Below are 9,998 nucleotides of genomic sequence, written 5' to 3' on the forward strand. Positions count from 1 at the left end.
CCTTCCCTTTCTTGAACTTAGTGGTTTTATTCACCATCAACACTTGATGTTCCTTTTTGACTTCTACCTCTGCTGATTTCAGCATTGCAAATACTTCAGGAATGGTCTTTTCCATCCCCTGCATATTGAAGTTCATCACAAAGCTCTTGTAGCTTGGTGGAAGCGACTGGAGGATTCTGTCAATGACCGCATCATCCGGGAGATTAACTCCCAGCTGAGTCAAGCGGTTATGTAACCCAGACATTTTGAGTATGTGCTCACTGACAGAACTATTTTCCTCCATCTTACAGCTAAAGAACTTGTCGGAGACTTCATATCTCTCGACCCGGGCATGAGCTTCGAAAACCATTTTCATCTCTTCGAACATCTCATATGCTCCGTGTCACTCAAAACGCTTTTGGAGCCCCGGTTCTAAGCTGTAAAGCATGCCGCACTGAACGAGGGAGTAATCATCAGCACGTGTCTGTCAAGCGTTCATAACGTCTTGGTTCTGTGGGACGGGTGCGTCACCTAGCGGTGCTAGTAGGACATAATCTTTCTTGGCAGCTATGAGGATGATCCTCAGGTTCCGGACCCAGTCCGTATAGTTGCTGCCATCGTCTTTCAGCTTGGTTTTCTCTAGGAACGCGTTGAAGTTGAGGACAACGTTGGCCATTTGATCTACAAGACATATTGTAAAGATTTTAGACTAAGTTCATGATAATTAAGTTCATCTAATCAAATTATATAATGAACTCCCACTTAGATAGACATCCCTCCAGTCATCTAAGTATAACATAATCCGAGTTAACTAGGCCGTGTCCGATCATCACGTCAGACGGACTAGTCAACATCGGTGAACATCTTCATGTTGATCGTATCTTCTATACGACTCATGCTCGACCTTTCGGTCTTCTGTGTTTCGAGGCCATGTCTGTACATGCTAGGCTCGTCAAGTCAACCTAAGTGTTTGCATGTGTAAATCTGTCTTACACCCGTTGTATGTGAACGTTGGAATCTATCACACCCGATCATCACGTGATCCTTCGAAACAACGAACTGTCGCAACGGTGCACAGTTAGGGGGGAACACTTTCTTGAAATTATTATGAGGGATCATCTTATTTACTACCGCCATTCTAAGTAAACAAGATGCAAAAACATGATAAACATCACATGCAATCAAATAATAATAGTGACATGATATGGCCAATATCACATAGCTCCTTTGATCTCCATCTTGGGGCTCCATGATCATCTTGTCACCGGCATGACACCATGATCTCCATCATCATGATCTCCATCATCGTGTCTCCATGAAGTTGCTCGCCAACTATTACTTCTACTACTATGGCTAACACGTTTAGCAATAAAGTAAAGTAATTTACATGGCATTTCTCAATGACACGCAGGTCATACAAAAAATAAAGACAACTCCTATGGTTCCTGCCGGTTGTCATACTCATCGACATGCAAGTCGTGATTCCTATTACAAGAACATGATCTCATACATCACATATATATCATTCATCATTCATCACAACTTTGGCCATATCACATCACAAAGCACTTGCTGCAAAAACAAGTTAGACGTCCTCTAATTGTTGTTGCAAGTTTTACGTGGCTTCAAAAGGGTTGTAGCAAGAACGTTTTCTTACCTACGTAATAGCCACAACGTGATTTGTCAACTCCTATTTACCCTTCATAAGGACCCTTTTCATCGAATCCGCTCCAACTAAAGTGGGAGAGACAGACACCCGCTAGCCACCTTATGCAACTAGTGCATGTCAGTCGGTGGAACCAGTCTCACGTAAGCGTACGTGTAAGGTCGGTATGGGCCGCTTCATCCCACAATACCGCTGAAGCAAGATAAGACTAGTAGTGGCAAGAAAGTTGACAACATCTACGCCCACAACAAATTGTGTTCTACTCGTGCAAGGAGAACTACGCATAGACCTAGCTCATGATGCCACTATTGGGGAACGTTGCAGAAAACAAAAAAAATTCCTACGGTTTCACCAAGATCCATCTATGAGTTCATCTAGCAACGAGTGATCGGATTGCATCTACATACCTTTGTAGATCACGCGCGGAAGCGTTCAAGGACGGGGATGAGGAAGTCGTACTCGACGTGATCCAAATCACCGGAGATCCTAGCGCCGAATGGACGGCACCTCCGTGTTCAACACACGTACGGTCAGCGTGACGTCTCCTCCTTCTTGATCCAGCAAGGGGGAGGAGAGGTTGATGAAGATCCGGCAGCACAACGGCGTGGTGGTGGATGCAGGGTGTCACCGCAGCAGGGCTTCACCGTTATACTGCGAGAGGGAGAGGTGTAGCAGGGGAGAGGGAGGCTCCAAGACTCAAGGTGTGGCTGCCCCCTCCCCCCCTTTATATAGGCCCCCTAGGGGGGGCGCCGGCCCTAGGAGATGGGAACTCCTAGGGGGCGGCGGCCAAGGGGTGGAGTGCCCCCCAAGCCAGGTGGGGCGCCCCCCCACCCTAGGGTTCCCAACCCTAGGCGCATGGGGTGGGCCTAGGGGGGTGCACCAGCCCACTATGGGCTGGTTCCCCTCCCCACTTTGGCCCATGGGGCCCTCCGGGATGGGTGGCCCCACCCAGTGGACCCCCGGGACCCTTCCGGTGGTCCCGGTACAATACCGGCGACCCCCGAAACTATCCCGATGGCCGAAACTGCACTTCCTATATATAATTCTTCACCTCCGGACCATTCCGGAACTCCTCGTGACGTCCAGGATATCATATGGGACTCTGAACAACTTTCGGGTTACTGCATATTCATATCTCTACAACCCTAGCGTCACCGAACCTTAAGTGTGTAGACCCTACGGGTTCGGGAGACATGTAGACATGACCTAGACGGCTCTCCGGTCAATAACCAACAGCGGGATCTGGATACCCATGTTGGCTCCCACATGCTCCTCGATGATCTCATTCGGATGAACCACGATGTCGAGGATTCAAGAAACCCCGTATACAATTCCCTTTGTCAATCGGTACATTACTTGCCCGAGATTCGATCGTCGGTATCCCAATACCTCGTTCAATCTCGTTACCGGCAAGTCACTTTACTCGTACCGTAATGCATGATCCCGTGACCAGACACTTGGTCACTTTGAGCTCATTATGGTGATGCATTACCGAGTGGGCCCAGAGATACCTCTCCGTCATACGGAGTGACAAATCCTAGTCTTGATCCGTGTCAACCCAACAGACACTTTCGGAGATACCCGTAGTACACCTTTATAGTCACCCAGTTACGTTGTGATGTTTGGTATACCCAGAGCACTCCTACAGTATCCGGGAGTTACACGATCTCATGGTCTAAGGAAAAGATACTTGACATTGGAAAAACTCTAGCAAACGAACTATACGATCTTGTGCTATGTTTAGGATTGGGTCTTGTCCATCACATCATTCTCCTAATGATGTGATCCCGTTATCAATGACATCCTTATGTCCATAGCCAGGAAACCATGACTATCTGTTGATCAACGAGCTAGTCAACTAGAGGCTCACTAGGGACACATTGTGGTCTATGTATTCACACATGTATTACGGTTTCCGGATAATACAATTAGAGCATGAACAATAGACAATTATCATAAACAAGGAAATATAATAATCATTTTATTATTGCCTCTAGGGCATATTTCCAACACCTATTGTCATGTACTCCCTCCATATCAAATTACTTGTTGCTCAATTGGATGTATTCAGAACTAAAATAGTGCTCGATACATCCATTTCAGCGACAAGTAATTCTGGAGGGAGGTAGTATTAATGTACTTACATTGAGAGAGAGTTGATTGTGTAGCATTACTCTGCATCTTATCTACCCTACCCTTCATTTTCTCAAAATTATCATATCTACATTTACGCTTACCAAAATGGTTGAACAAAGCGAATGCCACTTCACAAGTTGAGGTCTGCATTCCTCTTGCCAGTACCTTTTGCCTTGTCACAATGTACTTAATTGATAGCTATTTGATCACGTATCATCACTCTGCATCTGAGCTTCATTATCCTCTATTTATTCCAATGTTATTAGATCTATATTTACTCTTTACAGAATGTAGAATAAAGGCACCGCTTATGAAGAAGTTTCTTTGGGAAATTTCTTGAATTATCCTTCCATCGACATGGAGAAGGGCTCTATAGAGCCCTTGTTAACATGTAATGTAACTCCATCCTTCTCAAGCCTTAAAACTTTGTTCTGGTATAGATTAGGATATGCATCAATTCCTCCACTACTATTTACTTGGGTGTTTTCATCAAATTGCATGCTTGCAACAACTGCCAGTTTCAAATTGCAGTTGCAAAACATGTTCCTTATTCATACCATCCACATTAATCAGAACTGATCTAATGATTTTCTTTAGCCCTGCATGTATGCCTAGATATCTAATCCGGTGGTGTGGTGAAGCGGCCCATGCGTGCATCATCTCATTTCCTGCTTTGTCTTAACTGATTTTGCTATTGATATGGATGATGCCATATTTTTTTGACCATGAAGATTGCAGGGCTTACACCCCACAACATTTTATTAATAAGAATAAAATTACAAGGAGCATATGTACAAGTTCCTCCAGAGGAGGGAACTGAAAAAGAGTAAAAGAACTGGAAGAAAAAACTACCTCTACAACCTATGGTGGCAAAAATCAATCCATCTGAGGTGAGTATCCTTGTATCTACTTTCTATTCTATGAGTGAGATGGGTGGTGTCATGGACAAACCCACTCTCCATTGTCCAAAAGATGGCCTTATGTGTCTGAAGGCTTTGTCATTTTTGACCTTCCAAATATTCCACCATGCCAAAAAGACTACCTCAGCATAAAAAGGTTTGTTGAAGTCATTTCTGGCCCCAAAAGCAATTGCCACCATGTCATTATTATTTGGCCAAACAATCTGCAGATAAGTTCCATATTCTGACACTGAAATTTTACTAGAAAAAGATGATTTCTGTGTTCCAAGGCAGAGGTTGGGCGCAACACACACTGTGGGCCATCATCAATTCTCCAATGTCTGAGCTGGATCATGTCTCTGGTGTTTACTCTGTCCATAATGAATAACCATGAAAACATCTTGATTGACATGGCACAACAATCTTCTTGACCCAATTTAAAACTGGGTTTACAACAATTGGCTAGTGTACGAAAGTGTAAAACTTCTTCGTTGTGTAGTCAGATACCTTGCCATGTCTCCAAAGCCATTGGTCATTGATCATACTGCAACTTTACCATCATATCAGATAGGTGATTAAGCTCTAGAAAGGCCATCTCCGATAGAGGAAGAGTGAACAACTCGTAAATATTGTCACAGTCCATAACCTCCTTAACAGAAATGGCTTTATCTGAACAAAAAGAGTGTAACCTAGGAAATCTTGCCTATAGAGGGGTGCAATCATTATCAATCTCCCAATGGTCAGACCAGAATAGGACAATATCCCCAGAATTTCACCTTAACCTTGGTGACTGACCTAAATTTATTCATGAGCTTTGAGACATCTCTCTGTTGGGGAACGTAGCAGAAATTCAAAATTTTCCTACGCGTCACCAAGATCTATCTATGGAGAGACCAGCTACGAGTAGAAGGAGAGTGCATCTACATACCCTTGTAGATCGCTAAGCGGAAGCGTTCAAGTGAACGGGGTTGATGGAGTCGTACTCGTCGTGATTCAGATCACCGATGATCCTAGTGCCGAACGGACGGCACCTCCGCGTTCAACACACGTACAGCCCGGTGACGTCTCCCACGCCTTGATCCAGCAAGGAGAGAGGGAGAGGTTGAGGAAGACTCCATCCAGCAGCAGCACAACGGCGTGGTGGTGGTGGAGGAGCGTGGCAATCTAGCAGGGCTTCACCAAGCACCATGGGAGAGGAGGAGGAGGGAGAGGGGCAGGGCTGCACCAACGAGAGATCAAATCATGTGTTATGGGCAGCCCCTAGGCCTCATATATATAGGGGAAGGGGAGGGCTGCGCCCCCTTTAGGGTTTCCCACCCCAAGGGACAGCGGCCAGCCTCCAGATGGCATCTGGTGCGGCAGCCAAGAGGGGGGAGGAGTCCATCCTCCCCAAGGCACCTCGGAGGTGCCTTCCCCCTTGAGGACTCTTCCCTCTAGGGTTCCCTAGGCGCATGGGCCTCTTGGGGCTGGTGCCCTTGGCCCATGTAGGCCAAGGCGCACCCCCTACAGCCCATGTGGCCCCCCGGGGCAGGTGGCCCCACCCGGTGGGCCCCCGGGACCCTTCCGGTGGTCCCGATACAATACCGATGACCCCGAAACTTGTCCCGATGGCCGAAACAGGACTTCCTATATATAAATCTTTACCTCCGAACCATTCCGGAACTCCTCGTGACGTCCGGGATCTCATCCGGGACTCCGAACAACATTCGGTAACCACATACAAGCTTCCTTTATAACCCTAGCGTCATCGAACCTTAAGTGTGTAGACCCTACGGGTTCGGGAGACATGCAGACATGACCGAGACGTTCTCCAGTCAATAACCAACAGTGGGATCTGGATACCCATGTTGGCTCCCACATGTTCCACGATGATCTCATCGGATGAACCACGATGTCAAGGACTCAATCGATCCCGTATTCAATTCCCTTTGTCTATCGGTATGTTACTTGCCCGAGATTCGATCGTCGGTATCCAATACCTTGTTCAATCTCGTTACCGGCAAGTCACTTTACTCATTCCGTAACACATCATCCCGTGATCAACTCCTTGGTCACATTGCGCATATGATGATGTCCTACCGAGTGGGCCCAGAGATACCTCTTCGTTTACACGAAGTGACAAATCCCAGTCTCGATCCGCATAAAACAATAGATACTTTCGGAGATACCTGTAGTGCACCTTTATAGTCACCCAGTTACGTTGTGACGTTTGATACACCCAAAGCACTCCTACGGTATCCAGGAGTTACACAATCTCATGGTCAAAGGAAGAGATACTTGACATTGGCAAAGCTCTAGCAAACGAACTACACGATCTTTGTGCTATGCTTAGGATTGGGTCTTGTCCATCACATCATTCTCCTAATGATGTGATCCCGTTATCAACGACATCCAATGTCCATAGCCAAGAAACCATGACTATCTGTTAATCACAACGAGCTAGTCAACTAGAGGCTCACTAGGGACATATTGTGGTCTATGTATTCACACGTGTATTACGATTTCCGGATAATACAGTTATAGCATGAATAAAAGACAATTATCATGAACAAGGAAATATAATAATAACACTTTTATTATTGCCTCTAGGGCATATTTCCAACAGTCTCCCACTTGCACTAGAGTCAATAATCTAGTTCACATCGCCATGTGATTAACACTCACAGGTCACATCGCCATGTGACTAATACCCAAGAGTTTACTAGAGTCAGTAGTCTAGTTCACATCACTATGTGATTAACACTCAATGAGTTTTATGTTTGATCATGTTGCTTGTGAGAGAGGTTTTAGTCAACAGGTCTGAACCTTTCAGATCCGTGTGTGCTTTACAAATCTCTATGTCATCTCCTAGATGTAGCTACCACGCTCTATTTGGAGCTATTCCAAACAACTGTTCTACTTGGAGCTATTCTAAATTATTGCTCCATTATATGTATCCGGTCTCTCTACTCAGAGCTATCCGGATAGGTGTCAAGCTTGCATCGTCGTAACCTTTACGACGAACTCTTTTACCACCTCCATAATCGAGAAAATTCCTCAGTCCACTAGTTACTAAGGATAACTTTGACCGCTGTCCTGTGAGCCATTCTTGGATCACTCTTGTACCCCTTGACTGACTCATGGCAAGGCACACTTCAGGTGCGGTACACAGCATAGCACACTGAAAAGCCTACGTCTTAAGCATAGGGGACGACCTTCGTCCTTTCTCTCTATTCTGCCGTCGTCGAGCTTTAAGTCTTAACTTCGTACCTTACAACTCAGGCAAGAACTCCTTCTTTGACTAGTCCATCTTGAACACCTTCAAGATCATGTCAAGGTATGTGCTCATTTGAAAGTATTATTAAGCATTTTGATCTATCCTTATAGATCTTGATGCTCAATGTTCAAGTAGCTTAATCCAGGCTTTCCATTGAAAAACACTTTCAAAATAACCCTATATGCTTTCTAGAAATTCTACGTCATTTCTGATCAACAATATGTCAACAACATATACTCATCAGAAATTCTATAGTGCTCCCACTCACTTCTTTGGAAATACAAGTTTCTCATAAACTTTGTACAAACCCAAAATCTTTGATCATCATCAAAGCATACATTCCAACTCCGAGATGCTCACTCCAGTCCTTAGAAGGATTGCTGGAGCTTTGCATACTTATTAGCATCTTTCGGGATTGACAAAACCTTCCAGTTGTATCACATACAACATTTCCTCAAGAAAATCGTCGAGGAAACAATGTTTTGACATCCTATCTGCAAGATTTCATAAATAATGCAGTAATCGCTAATATAATTCCAACAGACTCTTAGCATCGCTACGAGTGAGAAAATCTCATCGTAGTCAACTCCTTGAACTTGTCGGAAAACATCTTAACGACAAGTCGAGCTTTCTTAATGGTAATTCTTACCATCATTGTCTGTCTTCCTTTTAAAATCCATCCGTACTCATTTGCCTTACGACCATCGAGCCGTTCTGCCAAAGTCTTCACTTTGTTTTCATACATGGATCCTCTCTCGGATTTTATGGCCTCAAGCCATTTATCGGAATCCGGGCCCACCATCGCTTCTCCATAGCTCGTAGGCTCATTGTTGTCTAGCAACATGACTTCCAAGACAGGATTACGTACCACTCTCAAGTAGTACGCATCCTTGTCATCCTACGAGGTTTGGGAGTGACTTGATCTGAAGTTTCATGATCACTATCATAAGCTTCCACTTCAATTGGTGTAGGTGCCACGGGAACAACTTCCTGTGCCCTGCTAAACACTGGTTGAAGTGATGGTTCAATAACCTCATCAAGTCTCCACCATCCTCCCACTCAATTCTTTCGAGAGAAACCTTTCCTCGAGAAAGGACCTGATTCAAGAAACAATCCTTTATTGCTTTTGGATCTGAGACAGGAGGTATACCCAACTGTTTTGGGTGTCCTATGAAGATGCATTTATCCGCTTTGGGTTCTAGCTTATCAGCCTGAAACTTTTTCACATAAGCGGCGTAGCCCCAAACTTTTAAGAAACGACAACTTAGGTTTCTCTAAACCATAATTCATACGGTGTCATCTCATCGAAATTACGTGGTGCCCTATTTAAAGTGAATGTGGTTGTCTCTAATGCCTAACCCATGAACGATAGTGGTAATTCGATAAGAGACATCATGGTACGCACCATATCCAATAGGGTGCAACTATGATGTTCGGACACACCATCACACTATGGTGTTCCAGGCGGTATTAATTATGAAACAATTTCCACAATGTCTTAATTGTGTGCCAAAACTCGTAACTTAGATATTCATCTCTATGATCGTATCATAGACATTTTATCCTCTTGTCACAATGATCTTCTACTTCACTCTGAAATTACTTGAACCATTCAATAATTCAGACTTGTGTTTCATCAAGTAAATATTCTCAACATCTACTCGAATCATCTGTGAAGTAAGATCATAACGATATTCACTGCATGCCTCAGCACTCATTGGATTGGACACATCAAAATGTGTTACTTCCAACAAGTTTCTATCTTGTTCCATTTTACTGAAACGAGGCTTTCAGTCATCTTGCCCATGTGGTATGATTTGCATGTCTCAAGTGATTCAAAATCAAGTGAGTTCAAACGGTCCATTTGCATGGAGTTTCTTCATGCATATACACCAATAGACATGGTTCACATGTCTCAAACTTTTCAAAAACGAGTGAGTCCAAAGATCCATCAACATGGAGCTTCTTCATGCGTTTTATACCATTATGACTTACATGGCAGTGCCACAAGTAAGTGGTACTATCATTACTATCTTATATCTTTTGGCATGAAAATGTGTAT

The sequence above is a fragment of the Triticum dicoccoides genome, chromosome 5A (genome assembly GCF_002162155.2).
Source record: "Triticum dicoccoides isolate Atlit2015 ecotype Zavitan chromosome 5A, WEW_v2.0, whole genome shotgun sequence".
Classification (NCBI taxonomy): domain Eukaryota; kingdom Viridiplantae; phylum Streptophyta; class Magnoliopsida; order Poales; family Poaceae; genus Triticum; species Triticum dicoccoides.